This window comes from Ambystoma mexicanum, chromosome 2q (assembly GCF_040938575.1).
Source record: "Ambystoma mexicanum isolate Mex_15411 chromosome 2q, UKY_AmexF1_1, whole genome shotgun sequence".
Taxonomy (NCBI): Eukaryota; Metazoa; Chordata; class Amphibia; order Caudata; family Ambystomatidae; genus Ambystoma; species Ambystoma mexicanum.
The window spans coordinates 175989342-176008982 of NC_090924.1; positions in this window are offsets into that span (position 1 = coordinate 175989342).

Genomic DNA, 19641 nt, shown 5'->3' on the forward strand with positions numbered 1-19641 from the left:
AGACAGGACACAGTACCGTAAAGAGAAAGGAAGCTCCAGCGGGGGCAATTGTTCCTGGCAGTGGTTGAAGTTCATGGTTCCGATCAGGGAAAGAGAAGATCTCGTCGAGGAGAGAACGTGGAGTCGTTGCACTGCACATGGATGAAACCAGCTGCGGAGTTCCCGATTAAAAGGTGCAGTCCTTTTATTCGCAGTCAAAAGTGGTGAGCTTGGCTATCTGGCCGCCGGGGTGCTTAGCATGGGCGTTTCGACCAAGAGACATCTTTGGAAGGTGAAAAGGGAAAACTGGTTGATCCCACCAGCTCAGGGGAAGAAGACTCGTCCAGTAGAAGATGTTCTCTTGTCTTCGGGAAAGTGGTGAGGTTGTTGCAGCAGGGCTTCACCGGTGGTGTCATCGTTGCAGATGGCTCAGCTTCTTCCCTCTTCAGATTCTTAGGTCCTGTGGCGACTTCTGAAGTTCCAGTCCCAAAGGCCCTGCTTTTATGCAGAAAAACCCCCATTCATCAGCCTAGCTGTCACTCACACATGCTAAGTGGAGAGCCGGGCGGCTCACCACTGGGCCAATCGGAGTAGAGTTCTACTTGGGTTGCTGAAGGCAACGCAGTCCAGTGTGCCAATTCCCCCCTCCACCCTTCCTGTGGAACCCAGACAGAGTGGCACCATTTGGAGGGATTCTGTGGAGAAGCCCGCCAAAATAGTGGAACAGAGGGCTCAACCTTGGTCAGAGTTACAGAGATGGACACAAACGCCATTTTAGAAAAGAGTTCTGGCAAAAAGACCCAACCGTGAATTTAATATTAAATAAATAAACCAGCGGTATCTTTAACAAAATAGTGGAACAAAGGGCTCAACCTTGGTCAGAGTTACAGAGATGGACACAAACGCCATTTTAGAAAAGAGTTCTGGCAAAAAGACCCAACCGTGAATTTAATATTAAATAAATAAACCGGTGGTATCTTTAACATTGCACCAAAAAGTGGTGCGTTTAAAATCAATGGGAAAATCCCATAGAGAATATTCCGGTGGAATATTTCGCATGGTAACCACTGCCACAAGCCAGAAACTCGACAAGGGGGAACTGGACAGTGCCGCCTTGAAAACAGACCCAGGGGCAATCGAATTACCCCTTACCAGTACTTCCACAATATGATGGTTTGCACTGGTTCTGTTCACAATTTTGGAGTAGTAAAGCCAATGGTGACTTTACATGCATTGGGAGATAGTAGTCAGTCCCAGGGTATGGAGTCTATGTTTGGGGGTCACTGTGACACCCCTGTGGTACTGCACTGAGGGTGCAGTGTACCACACATACAGATGATACAGATGAAACTCTATGGAGTAAAAAGAAACCCCATAGCCCATAAGCACATAACAAGTCAAAGACATACCTCAAATCATGCCTAAGATTGGGAGTAAAAGAGTCTCACTCTTAGCAGGAGAAAAAAACAAACCCCAAAAATCCAGCAAAGCTGCTGGGGGACTCACTAGGTTTGGGAAATTAGCCTTATAAGAGAATTCTTCCTAACAATATCACGTATCAAAGGAAATGGGTATCAATCCTTTCTTGTGAACTCGTTCAACTGACGATAATCGACATAAGAGTGCAAGGTGCCTTCCTTCTTCTTAACAAAAAACAAGGGAAATCCGGCCAGAGACATGGAAGGAGTGATGAACCCTTTCCGGAGACAGTCGTCTAGGTATTCCTGTAGGACCTTCTTCTCAAGAGGGGACAAAGAATACACCTTGCTGTGAGGGTTCAGTACATCAGGCAACAAATCGATTGTACAGTCAAAGACCCTATGAGGTGGCAGACGTATATCTCCTGGCTCGGCAAGGTGGAGTTTTTTACAAAAGCTCACATTCCCCGTGGAGCGGCCGCACAGTGGTTGAAGAGTGGGCAGTCTGCGGCAGTCTATGGCGGAGAGGGCGGAGGGAAGGCCTGAGGCCTCCAACCAAGAGGACTCCAACATTGCAAACAGGGAGGAGGACCGGCGCAGGCTTCACAGCTTCCACCCTGTCCGCACGGCTGCAGCAAGTGCATCTGGGCCCCTCACAACACTATCTACATCATCTACAAAGAGACCGGCGGCCAAAGTGCAAAACTCACCGTGCTCCAAGGGTCATTGCTATGAAGCAGAATACAAGTCTTTGGAGATGTCGGACTTTCAACAGCCCCGGACGCTGCACCTGCAGTTTCGCCCCTGATCCTCCCTCAGATCTTTTCCTTCCAGCTGAGCCTCCTAGGCCATGCCCCAACACCCTTGAGTCCGGCCTCCTTGTCACCAATGGCCAGCGGTATGCTCCCTGCCCTCGGAGGAGGACCGGGAGACCCTGTGGACGGAGGACTGGGGTCCAATGCAGAAGAAACCTGCAGAGGCAAAGCCCAATGCTCGGCAGAGGGCGCATTGGATGCAGCTGTGTGTTTGAGTGAGTTCGAGGACGAAACCCAGCCTAAATCTTCATCACCTGGAATTGCTGGGAAAGTGGTAAAAGAGCCACCCCACGATTATGGGCAGGGGGAAGGTAACACAAAACTGCATGACTCAAATATGCCCAATGAGGGTGAGACAAGCCCCTCGTGTAGCTAGGCGGCCCATTTGGAAGAGAGAGCAAATTTAAACGCTCTAAGGATGGTAAAAGCAATGATACATGCACCAACACCTGTAAACACGTTTTCCCCCGACTGTTCGGATTTTGATTCAACTCCCAAGGGGAACTCGCAAACAGACTTCAGTTTGGTGCCCATCAAGTTGCCTCCGTGACCTCAGCAATTGGGGACAAAGTCAAACATATTAAATTCACAGCATTTAAAACAAAAGCGCATTGGCCCTGGGCTGAAACCCCAAGGGCCTGTCTATGGCCACAACAATAAATCAAAGAACACTATTTTTCAAAACACAAGAACAAAAAACGACCATCTAGGAGTGCGTTACAGATCACAACGTCAATGTCCATTGCACTGGAAAATTCTTTAAAAAACTTTTTCACAAAAAATACTAGGCGGAAATAGTGTAGCCTCAACGAGGTCTCTAACGCAGACTTACTGGAGGCTTTTCTGGATGCCCAGGTCACCTCCAAAACCCACCCAGTGGAAAACGAAATGAACGGTGTGGGGACCTTGACTCCCAGGAGCCCAAGAGGGAATCTTGGTTGCGACTGGACTGGTCAGGGTCCCCCTTCTCCCTCACATAACCTAGAAGCCTCAGCTCTAACGAACATCTGAGCTTCTAGTCTGACGACCGAGAGAGTATCAGAGAAAACCACACAAAATCAACTCCAAAATGAACCTCCTCAGGTGGTTCAAGATCCGGTCTTACAAACACGAGTGAGCAAACCCCGGGGAACAAATCCAAAGGATGCTCCATCATCGGCTCCTCTTCACATCATGACAATTCCACTAAATCTCACACCACAGGTGAAACTGCTGACTCTGACTCCAGAGAGACCTCAGGACAAAGCTTTGGCAAAGGAGCGAAGCCCTACAACAGAACCAAATCTACATCTTTACGAGGCTCTTGGCCGTCTAAAGTCACAAGAAAAAGTGCATCAACCACCTGCTCCTCAAGAAAAATCCCCTGAGACACCTCTGACTCCTCACCATTCTTCAAATAGAAGACAAAGTGACCTTTTCTACCCCACTCAAAAAGACACACCGGCTAAAAAACCTGACATTCTCACAATTATGTCTTCGGTCACTATAGACACATTTTGGCAAATTATACAAGTCGATCAATGACATCCTTAAGAACCACACATCAATTGTTGCAATGATGCATTCAAAGTTAATTTATTTGGAGGCTACATAAATGCCCTGGAACAGTGACAAAATGGCTCTGTTATCTCTGATTATACAAACCACTTCCATTCAGCAACCAAACCTTTCCCACAGCTGCCACATTCAGTCCCTAAGCAAAAAGTGGACTCTACCTTAACCGGGAAGCAGGGCGAGACTCGCCCAGCGACAACTAGGGGGCTTGCCCCCCAGCAAACTCTGGATTCAATTGGCAAAACCACATCTCCTGTGGATCTCTTAAACATCTAGTTAGAAAATGAAGTTACTTGCATTGAGTACTTGGCTCCAGCAACAACAAAAAGACATCTGAAGCACACTACCTTGAAAGAACTTTCTGCGAGACAGGTTTCCCAGATTCGCAGTGCCAGTATATTTTCACTGCCTAAAATTACAAAAAACGTCAAACAAACTTGTCTTCGGCTCGCAGAGCCTACAAAAACAGCTATGCAAAAATTTAGGAAACCAAACCTGATAGACGTGGGCCCAACTCAAGGAAAAGTCACCCAAATCACGATGAAACCTTTGGTACACGATGATCCAAATGACCTTGTGAAGGGGGCCACTGAAACTCAATCTTCTCCAAAAACAACTGAGGACTTCCTGAAGCAGAAGGATTTGATGGACCTCACCATCCACCCAGAGGTGCCGGATGGCAGTCCAGTGGAGGTTCACGCAAAATCATCAAGTCCAGTTGAAAACAAGCGCCAGACTGTTCAAGTCGACCCACAAAGCTTTCTGTCCTTGAGCGACCGATTTAAAAACATTTCCGATACCAAAAAGAAATCTTCATCGGCAAGCCACTCACTGGACAGTTCTTCAAACTTCAGAAATAAATGAACAAACAATCAGTCAAGCTCAAGCCACTGGTCTAGAGAAGAAAGATCCAAGGATGATCAAGTAACAAAACAGCCTCCTTCGAACCAAGAGAAACACAAACGACCGAGAGTAACATAGACAAGCCCTGCCAAAAGTCATCCTCATCACCGAAACAATGGGTTTAGAGACAAAGGAGATCCAACTTTCAAGTTACGTCAACATTCAGGAAATACAAAATATATGGCACTGAACAGAAGCACAGTCTTAAACTTGTTCCACGGTCTATCTTCACTTAGATCAATAAAAAACAATGACTTTAAACTTGTCAAACCATCACATGAAGGCAAAAAAGCAATATGTTACCTAAATACGACCTGAGCCTTCTAAAAACTGGTGATACATCCCAACACTTTACTGCTCAAACCCACAATCTATTGAAGGATCAGCGAAACTCAAACCAAGTGGCTGGCCTTACATCAAACCTCGGCAAAGAAATTCCATCTGGGCCACACAAACCATCTCGACAACAAAAAGATCCTGCTGCAAGAGCAACGAGCCAGGGTGGCTCAACATCAAGGATCATCGCTTTTTCTCCAACAAAACGTGACTCATCTCACCTCCCAAATGGCCCCTGATAAACGGTGGCACCACTTCCACTTCAGCCCTTGAACCAAGGACACTGCTACATCAAGAAGCAAGCAGGCACAACCCAAAACAACAATCCTGGTCTTGGCTCCCAAAAGTTCTCGCTGAAAGACTCCACAAATAGCCATCATCTTCTCAGCCTATTGCTCAAGCATCTTCATCACTTTCTTTGGGCTGCTGGAACACAAGGTGCTTTCACGATTTGACTATACTGGGTGCCATTGACCTAGGCCGTTTCGACATTCTATATCTCCAAGAACGTTGGCTAAAAAAAAAACGACCCTGCATGGCTTTGAATCAGCATTTTCGCCTGCAAAGCTCGGGGCAAGGGGTTGTCCATCCTCTAGCTTGCTAATCGACATCCGTATTGGAAGCGGCCTGCACATCGAGAAAACACTTTTGGTTAACCCATTTACCCTAACTGTATTTCTCTCCTGGTCACGAAAAGACCGAACAACAGACAAAATGTGCTCGACTGAGCTGGTGATCACAAACATCTAATGGAACCCGAAAGGGATCCAAACGGACACTCTCTTGGAGTTGGTCACAGCGACAATTGATTCATTCGTTACAGATTTTCAAGGTGCAGACTTATTGATTTGTGGCGACCTAAACACGACTTGTATACCTGCGACCCCTGGCTCCTTAGTCACAATGGATACCCAGGCAGAAACTTGAGGCAAGGCACTGTACAACCTAATGACTTCAAGAAGCTTCTTTAACATGACCACGGTACTAGGGGATACAAACTTCACGCGTACATGGAAAAGGGGGTGCTCAAATTCTATTATCGATTACATCTTTGCTTCACAATCATTCTTACCAAATCTGTCTAAGGCAAATGTGATAAAAACAACGCAAAGTGACCACAATCTCTAGTATATAACGTGGGTCTCATTCAACACTACAAACTCCTATTTTGAGAAAGCTGTAGAACCAACTGGAAATGGAAATCGCCTGCGTTTGTCTTTTAACAACATCAAGACCCTAACGGAAAAATATACAACTTAGGAAAATGAAACGCAAGTTGATTATAGACCCCTCCTTGAACCATTCAGAGGAACAACCAATAGGGCAAAGAAAACAGGTAAAGCCCAGAAACCTCATACTCACACTTACGATCCCCCTTTGGCACTAAACCGTAACAAAGTCAGGAAAACCAAAAGGCTTGACTCCTGAGTTAACACTGACCAGAATATGGCTCGTGCAAAAGAGGCAGTGAGGAGCTATAAGTCCTGGTTGAGATCTTACCGCTTGGTCCTCTACCAACAGGATTCTGTTGAAATGTTACAACGACTAACTGATGCAAACTCTCGAGATTTCTGGAAGTTAATCAGACCATTGGGCAACGTCTCAGACGAACTACTAACAAATGGAATCTCTGAACAAAATTGGGTAAGATTCTATTCAAAGCTGTTCGAAGCCCCCATGTCAGCTCCTGAAACAACATTACCCAACAACTGGTCATCATGGGTGGGATTCATGACATCGAAGACATTAGGCTGTGCTTAGCTAAACTGAAAAACTCCAGAGCACCACTGCCGGACTATTCAAAATTAAGAAAACTTCCTGCATCATGGACGACGTCAGTGATCGTTCCGATCTACAAAAAGGGCTGCAAGAACGATACCCGAAACTTTCAGCCAGTGGCACTTTTTGACGTAATAGGAAAAGTCTACGGCAGCCTACTATTAAAAAAATTTCAACTGTGGTCAAAAGATGCTCCCTGTGCAGACCCACTTCAATCAGGTTTTAAGAAAGTAACCAGCACAAGCATTAACATTATGCTCCTCAGTGCTCTCAAGGCCAAAGTCTTCGAAAGTAGCCCAGGGGTCTACTTGGCGTTCATAGATCTAACGCAGGCATTTGACCTCATCAACAGGTCCTAACTCTGGCTAAAGCTGGACTCCTGGAACTGTTCCTCAGAGATTATAGGGCCCTTAAAAGCCCTCCACACTGATACCAGCATTCATGTACGGTTGAGTAAATGCGGTCTACTTTCTTCTGCGATAGCCACAACACGAGGAGTAAAGCAGGGCTGCCGCTTGGCTCTGACCCTCTTCCTGGCTTATTTAGGCGATTATAAAGAAGCGAACGCCCAGACTAGATCTTTTCCCCCAACAATTGGCCATGATAAGGTGCCTCGTCTATTATATGCAGACAATTTGATCCAACTGGACCAGACAGCCATTGGCCTGCAACGACAGTTGGACTCCCTGGCGAAATACACGGTGGTAAACGACCTTGAAGTAAATAAATCCAAAACAAAGATCTTGGTCTTGGAAAAGGCTCAAAAGAAGAAAAAAAAGGAAATTAAATATGGTACCTGGAAGGGGACAGAGTTGAACAGGTTTCGGAAATTTAAATACCTAGGTGTCATGGTGGACAGCACAAAAAAAGAAAACTCAATGCAAACTCACCTCCACAAAAAAATGCGGAACCTAACTGCTCAAGCGAAAATTCTTGACAAGAAGTATGGTTGTTTCTCTTTGCTTCCAAAAATAAAATTCTACTGAGCCAAAGTGACACCATCTATTACACATGGGGCAGAGGCCCTGCTATTCCTTCCGTAACAAATTTGGCTTACACTAGAAAGCCTTTTTTGGCGAACAGTGCAAAATCTTCCCAAATCAACACCCATGGTTCTGATTAGACGAGAACTGTCTCTAACCTCACTCCCGGCAACTGTGGCAAGAAACAGCATCATACTGTACCGGATAATCACTGATTTGTCAAGCACTCTGATTTTTTTCCCTGCTGCAGTCAGAGATGAGCGCTGGAAAATGCAAATTGGTGTCTCAATGGGAAAGAGACTGGACATCTGCGGCAGCTTGGTCGAAGAGCTTCTACAAAACCCTACAAACACAAAAAAAAGACTTGATGAACTCGATTGGATTTCAGCTCTAAAGAAAGCTCTCACCTACAAACTGACAGCGCATTTACCGCCTAAAGCGCGAAAGCTAAACGTTATGAGGCCCTTCTTAAAAACGATACCCTACTAAAAATCCAAGATCTACCCTATTAAGGGCATGGCTAAACCTCTTACCATCGAATGAGATACTGAAGATTAGAGGGACTTCGATCACTAATAGCTGCCGTTTTTGTGAATCATCTTCAGAATCTGAATCAATATGCCACCTGTTATTGTCTTGCTCTGGAACTCACCGCTTCCGAACTCCTTACTTGTCTCACCATTTGGCCAAAACACACGAACACTGAAGAAGACCTATGGTGGTTGTGTTTGATTGGTGGTGAAAGGACTTCTTGGGCCATTGCAGCGGTAAAAATCCTAGATCAAATCTTCACCAGTTTAGCGCAAAAGCCTTCAGAACAATCTAATCCACTTGATGGACCTAGGCGAACAACAGATGAAAGTATTGATCGTTCAGCCTAAATCCGAAACTTAACTTTTTACACTTACCACTTCTATGTTTTCTTGTATTTGAAATCTTGTACAAATTGCTTTGGCGATTATAAACTCATAATAAAAAAAAATTAAAATATTTTATCATCTATGATGCCTAAGCTGACTGCTTGGGTCTGCCCTTGCAGGCAGGATCTTCTTGTGACAGATTGCCACGTGGCCAAGGTGTTGATGCCCTGGCATTTTCTTTATTTATGAGTACAATGATGTGGATAATTGAATCTCAGAAAGGATGCTCTGCTAAACAGATCGCCCTTTCATAAGCCCAATGCCAAAAGCATAATGTACACCTGTGCCCTGCTGAATCAGTATAGTGATCTGCAGCATCTGCTCTTGAGTGGTACTGATCAGATTCAGGTGTCACAGGTGCCCATTTGACAGATGGTGTGACAGCCAAGTCACTTCAGCACAGAGCCTGCATTAAAGGTTTGCATCTCTGTTCCCAACCCACAGTCATGAGGAATTACTATTCTGGTGCCAGACTAAACTTTACACATAAAGTCATACCTGAGCTTAGTGTATGGTGAATAGTAATTCACAGAACCATAGGAAGCCACATCTCATTGATGTCATCCAATTGTCAGTACTGTGAGCTCTGATCTTCTCAACTATGGAAGGGTTATGTTTATTCTGGACAGACAGCAAGGGCCTGCCAGCTTCAGCTCAGATGACTGAATAGCTGTGCCTCAAATTTCATCCTTTGTCAGGTCTGGTAACACCTCTCTGGTGCAGGGCAGCCTTCCAGCAGGATCTGCCCAGGGAAACAGGAATCAAAGGACACACCCATCCCAAAAAGACAAGCCTCACTGCAGGGGGATGCATACAAAAAAGGCTGTTGATACTATTGAAAAGGGGAGAGGCAGGGTTAGTGTAAACAAAGGGAGATCAGCATGTTTGTAGGAAGATTCCACCATCTTGTTTCTCTCTATATCTCTCTCATTTCTGTCTTCTCCATTTCCTTTAGCACAAAGCACTTTTGGTTTGGTGTCAGGGGCCAAGGACCTGCTGTCACAAAGACAGGGATTGGACCACTTAAATCAGGCTTGCTTTAGTTCAATCACCTAAGAGCTTCTGCCTATATAAGAGGGAGCATTTCACTCCTCCTTTAAATCACCTCTGAACAAAGACCCGAGGAAGAATTCATCTTTGTTGAGAGACTTGACTTTTCAAAAATCTCCCCCAATGGGTTATGGGTGTCCAAGACAGAGGCTCTGATCCCCAACCATGCCCAGGTCACATTAGTAGTGACCTTCTGCTGGAGCAAGACCTGCTTCTCTGCCAGCATCACTGGTCCGCAGGACCTCTCTTTGCTGAAGGACACCAGCATGTGTATGCCAGCCTCCCCATGTTGGGAGCCCAAGAAGGAGTGTTATTCTCTTCTTTGAGTCCCTGGATTGGAATTAATTCACAGCATCCTAAGATTCAAGACAGCCAGAATAACTTTGTTTTTGCTGTTGAACCCTTGTGATCCATTGTTTGAGCCCATTTGACCTTGTCGAAACAAACAGTACCCTCCGTAGCTGACTTTGGCACTGGACCGTTCCTTGATCCACTGTCTCATACACTCAGACCAGCTGAGCATGTCATTGCTTCGGCTTCAACTAGAAAATTATCATTACACCCACTTCCTTCTAACCACCTTTTGAACCAGCAGGATCTTTGTTGCTGAACTTCATTGACTGTTGACCAGACCCTGAGGCTTCATCAAACTGGGACTTTCAAACATCAAACGAGACTTCCCAAACTCAAAATGCACATCCACTCATCAGGATCTTCGCCATCAAACTGACTGTCAGACCGACCCTGGTGGCCTTCATGAAATGCAGTTCATTAAACACTATTTTTAACTGTTTTTCAAACCACCAGCATCTTCTTTGCCAATCTTCATCACCAGTAAAACCAACACTGGTGACCTCATCAACATGCATTCCTCAAACACGGCATTGGACTATTCACCTCGGAGTGTGCATCCAGTCAACAGCATCTAGGCAGTTGGACAAACTGTCAAACCGAGTCTTGTTCTCTCATGATCCTAACTTCTTCAAACTGCACTGAACTTCAGCTTGACCCCAGCTAGACATCAGCTGTGCATCTGGAACAACATGTCTGCCACATTTGAGCATAATCAAACAGCACAAACAGTACAGACACAAATGGTTGGGCACTGTCGAACTGCCAAGCACAGCAAAAGGTATTATTGACTGATTACTGACCCCTTATTTGGGCCCTAGATATTGGGCATGTCACCTGTAATCCCATTACAGCCGACAATCCACCTCATATGGTTGAACTATATACTTGGGGATGTGAAACCTAGGCTTTCCTTGGGCGCCATCAGTGGAAACACTTCCCTCTCCACTGGAAATCTGCTTACAGGCCTCTTTCTGGTCCACCGGCTCAAGTTTACATAACATCACAAAGTACATTTCAGTCTTGTTCTTTAGCACCACATTCTGCTCTGTAGGCGGATTTGCCTCTAAGTCAGCTTTGCATGAGAGAGACCACCTCAGGGCTGGACAGGGGTGCAGGAGCCCTGGGATCTGTGAGAGGCTACACCCCCCCTTTCTAGACTGTGGTGAGAAGTGCTATCTTCTTCACTGTCCTTTTACTCTTCTACATCCCCCAGAGAAAAGGCCACCTGAACTGGGAGCATCAGTTTGCTGCTTCCCCCCATAGGACTCCACCACCCAACTGGCTTTCTCAAAAACATGAAGGCTCTTTAGGCGATGACAATTCATGACATTACTGCCATGAGGGAGTCACCTGTCTTAACATTGGTCATGCAGTTTGTCTGTTCTCAAATATGCTGCAACGGTGGTGCCCAGTTCTATTATGGCAAAAATGCTTGTCAGTAATTCTAACCTTAGCTGCACAAACATTTCTTTTGGAAAACTGAGCTGTAGTAACCGTCTGTCTCAAATCCCAATCACTGCCACCAGTGTCAGAAAATGACATCTGCTCTACAGGAATATAAGGATGAGGAGTGCTAATCCGCCTACTCGGCCCCCGCACTTCAACAAACCAACAGTGATTCCAGTCATAAAGGTAAAATAGACACAACTATAAGATATAGCTCCTTTGCCTTTTGTGGCAATGTGGGCCAAGGGAAGGCTACACTCTCAGAAGGGGTGTACGTGTTAACCAGTAGTAGCACACAAAGCAATAGCAAAAAAGTTCCAAAATAAAAGAATGTTCAAGCATGGTTCTATGAAATTACATATTGTGATTACACAAATCACTTGACTATCAAAAGCACTGTCAAAAACACATACTTGTATAAGAAGAGAAAGAAATGCAGAATGTAATGATGCAGCTGTCTGGACACTTAGCTGAGAGGAAACACAGGCAAGAACAAGGAGTTCCAAAAGATATGCATGTAGGAAAAAGGTGCATAAGAACTCAACCAGTCTCTAGCACTCAAATATATGGACCAGAGGCCAGGGTCACTTCAAAGTACCTAATTCCAATGTTTTGTGGTTCCACAATGTCAAATCAGGCTGACGATGGTTGTGCTTGTGGGTTCAACTGAGTTAAAAGTTGCCAAGTCGTGTTGATCCTAGTTAGCAAATCATTGTTGATTCAGATTCGAACAGGTGCTCTGTGCGCTTCAATGTGGTGTTGAGTGATGCAGGTCGAATGGGTTACCAGAAACAGTTTGATGATTGATAATGGTTCGAAAAGGCGAGTACTGCTGGTTTAGGTTAGAGTTGAGCTGTGATGTGAAGTCCTGTCACAGTTTGGTTCCCATCAGCTTTCCTTTCGACTCAACAGCTGTGATGAACTACATGGCTTTCCTTGTATCTTGGGTCAAGGCCGGTATCAAGGTCCTCGGTCTTACGATTCCTTTTGCAGAGGTTTTGCGGGTTTGGGTCGAAAAGGGCAAGGTCATGTCTCTCTTTGTCAGCCTTTCGATATTTGCTGCCTTTCTCCTCCTCTTGAACTGCCGGACATGGATAGCGGTCTCATCGCGTAGTCTTCCTTGCTCGTTCTGCACTCTCCTGCTCCAGCTTTTGTCCTGTGGGGAAGGGAAAGGGCCGTCAGGTGTGTGTGATTCCGGTTAACTGCCTGACTGTGCCTGGCTCTTGGGTTGGGACATGTCAGGTATAGAGTTTTATTAGTCTGTTGTCTGTGGTTTGCAAAAATGTTTGTGTCAGAAACGGGGGGATAGGAGTGTCAGAGTATCCTACAGGGTTTGGTGAGGAAGAGGTGTTATAGGTAATTACAACCCTCATATCAGGAGTGTTGATGACCTTGAAAGGGGGAGATTGGGAGGGTTTGTGAAACAGACAGGAATGACTGGGGTTAGTATCGTGAGATGGACAGGGGGTTTTGTGTGAATGGTAGTGTCTTGTTAGGGTAGACTGAGTGTTTGAAAAAGAATCATCAGAGGGAAGTGGAGAAAAATAATTGGGATTTTTCGGGTAGGAAACAGAAAAACAGGAATTCTGAAAATGGTGTATGTGGAATGCAATGGGGTTGGGCACTTATGGTATTTACCCAATATGGAGGGGTCGTCGGGTTTGGACAGGAGAGATCTAATGGGAGGAAGTGAGGCAGATGTAATACAGCCTACAAAGGTTTCTGGCATCTTGCCCTCCTCTCCTTCAACTCCAGTATACTACTGCATCGTCTCTGGTTATTCCCCCGAGTACACCCCCGGGTTCCCCCTTCCAGGTGAGCCTTTGTTGCTCTTTCGGTCATAGCAGTGGGATCGGAGTGTGCCAGTCTTTCTTTGGCCACCTGAATAAGGGTCTCTCAAGGCTCGCTGGGGAGATTACTCTCAGGTTTCTCACAAGTAAAACACTTTCTGTTCATAGTAGAATATAATTAGACTTAGACTAAGACAGCCAGGCACATTTTGAACATTGTGTGATTTAGATTCAGCCAAATTCCATTTCTCTTAATTTCGTGTACAGGTGCTTTACTTTTTATTATGTTTAACTCTTGTTGTTTCATTCTGCAGTTGTGTGCTAAGCTGTGTTTTCGGGCAGGGGAAGGAAGGACATTTGTGAAGTGGATGTTGTCTCTATACTTTGACCAGTGAGTCACCAAATATGAACTGGCGGCATAACATTTCACATTGGAAACATCACAGTTGCTGACATTATTTTTGTATATATCTATGCAAAGCATTTTTTCTCCATCTTTTATACCTTGTTATGGTATATGTGTTATGTTATGTTATGTTATGTTATGTTATGTTATGTTATGTTATGTTATGTTATGTTAGGCAAGTCTTGCAATGTCATCTTAAATAATCATAGAACCACTCTGACTTGAATGGGAGTGTGGTGATTTTGTTCTCCTTAATATTGGTTAAAAACATTCAACCTTTAATACAATACAGATAATACATTTATTTAATTTACAATCAATCTCAACAATGATAACATTTCATCTCACAATGCAGTATACAATAAGCATATAAAATAATTCAATTCAATTCGATTCAGTCTTCATTTTACCAAAGTCTACAATATTTGTTCAAAAAATTAATTATCGAAATATACCATACCATAGATCAGTGTAAAATTCATCACAAATTATATCTCTCTGTATTAAGACCATAAACAGTTGTATAGAAATGTGTTACAAGTTCCAAAGGTTGTATAAATCCTACCACAGCCAATACTGCTGAGGCTTTTCTTTCCGCTAGGCATATATTTCAAAATTGTTCCTATCAATAATTTGATTTGATGGTAAAAATCGATCAAAGTATAACTTGTGGTTATACAACAAGGTTTTAGATTCAGTGAAACTGTGTCTCAAAGTTTCAAAATCTACACACATGTTCTTTTGAGATTTGACCATATCTTGCTAGAATCTCTCTTGTTAGTATTAAATTCCAGCGAAATCGTAGGAAGATGGCCCTTGTTAGCCGATCAGGATAAATACATAAGAAAGGGGCTATAACACTCTGCTTTTCATAGTCAGTGTGTAGATGGCTCATGGAAGGAAAGGAATGTAAGACATCAATTGTTTTTTTATCAAATCACAGTTATACAATGATAGTTTCACTCATCCAGAGTATGCATCAGATCTTCAATTGTGCAATCAATTTCCGCTAAGGTAACCATACATCTTTCTGTGATCGAGATCATCCAGATGCAATTGTTTTCTGCAAGGTTTCGTTTAGATCTACAAAATGAGATCCCAGATTATGACTTTTCCCACTAGCTCAACCCTTTTCTTATGGGACACTGTGGAAATACCACACACAAGAGGCCCAGGGTGTAGAGGCCTATCAGGAAATTCCAGAGTTCCCTATAGGCCAATCCACCCCTGACCCCAGCCAAACAAAGTCTCTGGTGATAGCCCCTAGATTACCATTTGACAAGCTACAAACATTCTAGTCTAGTTCCCCCCTTAGTAGGCGATCTTTGTTGAAGGGCCTACATGCTCACTAGGATTGCGACAAACAAGGAGGTAGGTGGGTGCCTGCCTTCTTTCATGCCACAATGCACAAGAAGACTATCTCAGAAGAAATGAAGCGGAGCCCACACTCATACTGCTTGAGAAGGAGCATAAGGAGTTCATGAGATTGGCGAGTGGCACAAGAAGGTGAGGCACGTGAAGGATAGTGTGGCTTCCAACCTCCTTATCACCCAAAACTGCATCAAGACACACATAACAATAGTGAGCAAGGACAGGTGGTGCTCGACTTGTTTTTCTGCATGTCATGACTCACCAGTACTTTCCCTTGCCTTATATCCCTGCACTCCCACCATTATCCTTAGGCATTTGGGGCATCCTCAATATTAGGCGAAGGGCTTTAGAAGCATATTGTTGGGTGTCCTGACCCACGTTTGAGCTATCATGCTGCAACATTTGGTGCTGTGGGCTTAGATAATCCAAGATGGCCAAAAAGCCCACAAGTGCGCCAGAATCCAGGAGAACCACGCAGTTTGTGCGCACACCAAAATGGTTACCTAACTTGCCACCCACCAGTGTAAAGAAAGATCTTTGTTAACAAAATACACTGTTATTGATGTCAAAAAGTTGCTGAAATCGTGACTCATTGGACCACTTTAAAGATTCAACCCTTTTGTGGGGTTCCACATAACCATCTTACTGTAAGGAGCCCCATCAAAACAATGTTAAGCAAGGATTTACTACCATGTAAGAACCATTCCTGTTTGGAATGCATTAATCCAAGAAAAATCCCAAAAATGGTTGCATTACCAGTACTCACCACTATCAGAAAGCCGGTGGTTTAAAACCACACCAGACTTTTTTCTTTTTGTGTAAAACTGAATAGATGAACCCAAAGCAGGCCAAAGAAAGACTTACTGAGAGGTGGATACAATGTAAAGTTATATTCTGAAGTGACTTGAAGGTTTATAACAAGACTGGCTGAGCTGTGGATTTCAGCAGTTTAAGTAAATTTGGACTGAAAGACACTAAAAATCTAAATGTTTAAAATAAATGAGTGACCTACTTTTGAGTGTCACATAGGTTGCAATTGTTTAAATGTCATAGTTTTAAACTTAGAATCAGCATTCTAGCTGCATGTGTAAAAATTGTTAGTTTATTTGGGTGCAGAAAACTGGGTAACTAAAAGTGACATTAGCTGGAGCCTGGCTTAAGGAACTGGATTCTGCTTGACAACTTCCCCCCAATTGGAGTGAAACTGGATCCACAGCAGTTCCCAGGCCTAGCTGCCTTTTGCTGTTCCCACCAAAAGGGATATGACACTTCTCTGATTGAATTACCAAGGGACTGCTAGAGACTAAACATAGGACCCAGGCAGAGGGTTTATTGAAGTGGCCATAAATGGCTTCCTCTTGAACAATGGGCCTTCCAGGGCCCAGGCAGATGGTTTATTGCAGGGGTCATAAAAATGGCTTCCTCTTGGCAGAAACTGGGAGGGGGAGAAACTGGAGACAGAGGCTGAGCTTGAAGAAAGTGGAAAGACTGGTTTCTGTACCATGTGACCTGAAAAGACACACCCCTGTAGCCAGAATATGGTCTTAGAAAAAGAGGAATAACTCATAGTACGGACTTGTCATAATTATTTAAATGATACCATAATTCTTGTGATTTTTCTGCCCACATTTTAAGAGGTTTTTAGAACCGGTGGCATGATCTGGGGGCAAACTAGCAGTTAAGAGGGTATTACTTAAAATGTATGCATGTAAAAAATCTTACACTTCATCAAGTAATGTCCATACTCCTTGCGCACATGTGTATAAATTTGGGGTAATGTCCGATATTACGAAACCAGTTAAAAAGTGCAAATGTTGCCATTTCTGAATGCAAGCTCCCAGGAAGAGCAGATTTGGACAGGGTATACCTCCTGTGATATGTGATGGGTGCATGTAATTTTAAACAAATGTGTACCTGTGCAAATATGTCTTTTGGGTCAAAATATAGATTGTGTGTAATTTGACAGGGGTGGGTTCTCTGTACCATAAACAGACCTCATCACGATGACACTTCATTTTATTCCCCCAATCAAGGGGAAGAGGATGAAGTGGCCAATGACAAGTGGAGAGGGGTAGGGCCTAGGAAGCTAGCCTTTCCACCCATTTTCAAAACACATAAAAGCAGACAGTCAGGACAGATAGGGACATTCAATTCCATCTGCTGCGGGACGCTCTGCCGGGAAAATCCATACTTTACCTCCATCAACCTCCAGAGAGCCAACATAGAGACTTCAATCTATCCACCTTCAGAGACCAAGACTTTACTTCAGAATTTGTAGCAGAGAGGTCAACTACAAGCTAAATCCCTCTTTAGCAGGCCTCAAATCATTGCCATTATCACAGCCAGGCGAGCTGTTTGAATTCTTTGCAAGAACTCTTGCCATTTGCCAGAGAGCAGTGTTGTATCCAGAGAGAGACCAGCTGAACCGGAGACCGCTGTATCCGGACCCACAGACCTGATCAGAACCAGAGACCCAGACCAGACCAGCAGAGTAGAGCTGACCCAGACGCTGTGCGCAGAGACCGTCCGTGGCGAGTGAAGAAAACCTGACCAGATCCGTGACGAGGCACATTCTATTTTAAAATATATTGTGAGTACCTAGCAGAACTGTGCAGAACCAATCTCTTAGTTAAAATAATATAATCCAAACTATTTTAATCTAAGTAGAACTGCCTCCTAACTGTCACCTGTCATTTGCAAAGCTGTCACTTGTCATTTTTAGCTGCAAGCTGTAACCTGTCGCTTTGAACTTTTAAAATTTCAAATCCGAAAAACAGCCTTCACAAAATCGTTCATAACTCCGTAACCGTTTGTGCTAGGAACTTGGTTTAACTTTCCTCTGAAAGCTTAGAATCTTGGCTTTTCAACGAACCTAGGACCGCATTCCTCTTCCCTATACTTTTGCCGCAATCGCGAAAAACGCACTCGCGAATTTGCCGCGATTTGCAAATTTCTCCACGTGTGAAAACAGCAGCTTCCTTGCTTTCCTTGCTAAAAATTCGTTTGCCTCTTAAGAACCATCCCTGAATCATTGCTAGAGTGAGCCTGGACTAATATTAACTAGATACCACTCACCCTGAACCTCTAGAGGGAATTAAAAGCATTTTAGCATATTTTTCACTTAATTGCCAGCACATATAAAAGCATTTTAGCATATTTTTCACTTCATTGCCAGCACATATAAAATCATTTTGGGCCTGTGTTTCAAACTTCTGTAGTCTAAGCTTGCTGGGGTGAACTGAATTAAATTTGATTGCATTTCTGAGAACTGTGTGCTTTCCTTCCATTTCCTTGCATTGCATAAAGGGGGGAGTGGATTGCCAGAGAAAAGTTATTACATTGTTTTGTTGAAATCATATTGAGTATTTTCTGTATTGCATTTTCATTCAACATTGCATCCATCTGAACTTATATAAAGCATTCTCTACCACCTTATTCTTCTGTTCCTATTCACAAGTGTGCTAGTGCCAGACTATCCATTATTGATTACTGCCCAGATTAAGTGTGATATTCAATTATTAATTATTATAAAGTGTGATATATATATCTATTGTTTAAATTATCAAATAAACCTTTTAACTTGCAAAACAGAACTACTTCTTGGCTCAGTGGGGTCAGGGGGATTCCAAGAGAGGGGTGTTATATAGGGGTAGTCATCCAGAACGCATGAACTGGACATAAAGATATATCAATAAGGGTTTCCATTCAGTATCCCAGACTGGGCATTGACTTAGCTGTAGTGTTGAATTGAATCCTCTTACAATATGAAGGAAAGACTTCAGCACTCTAGGAGATTCCATGGGCTTATATAGTGTAGCAAAACAGGTGTTTCAACAAACTCATCAACACTTGACACCTGTATGAACTGATAATATAGGATAGAGTGACCACTGATATACCTCAAACAGTATTTATTATCACAGGTAATGAATTCAAAATGTTATCAGAACCATGTCACACTGTGGTTCAGCAACAACAGACCATTACATAGACAACATACACAATGTAAAAACCTCTTCATAAAAGCATTCTTGTTAAAAAATAATCATAAGGTTGTCATGAACCGTCGTCTGCGTCCCTTCTGGACTTCCTGGTCCCTGACCCATAGGGGATTGAATACAGTGATCCTTCCAACATGGCCGCTTGAAACAGAATGCTGCTGGCCAGTCTCTATGCTCCATGCTGTACGCTCTACAAAACAGACACGCCCCCGCAGCTCTGCGCGTCTCAACGCTATCGCTTGCTCTAGTTGGACGTGTGTTGCCGGAGTTCGCTCGGGGCTTTCTTCTGATTCCTGGTTCCCGGTTCCTCGAATTCCCCTTCCTTCCTCCCATTCCTCTACCTTACCTCCGAACTTCCTGGATTTTCATCCACGCTCGGGTCACGGCGTTCCGTGCCTCCGAGTGCGAGCATCATTCCTTCCTGGTATCCACTCTGGACTTCTGAACATTCCCAGGAGTTGGATTGCGAACCTCATGCTGGAATCCGAGGACCAGCGTTCGGGTTTGTACAAATCCCGGACCATGAGAAAGAAGAC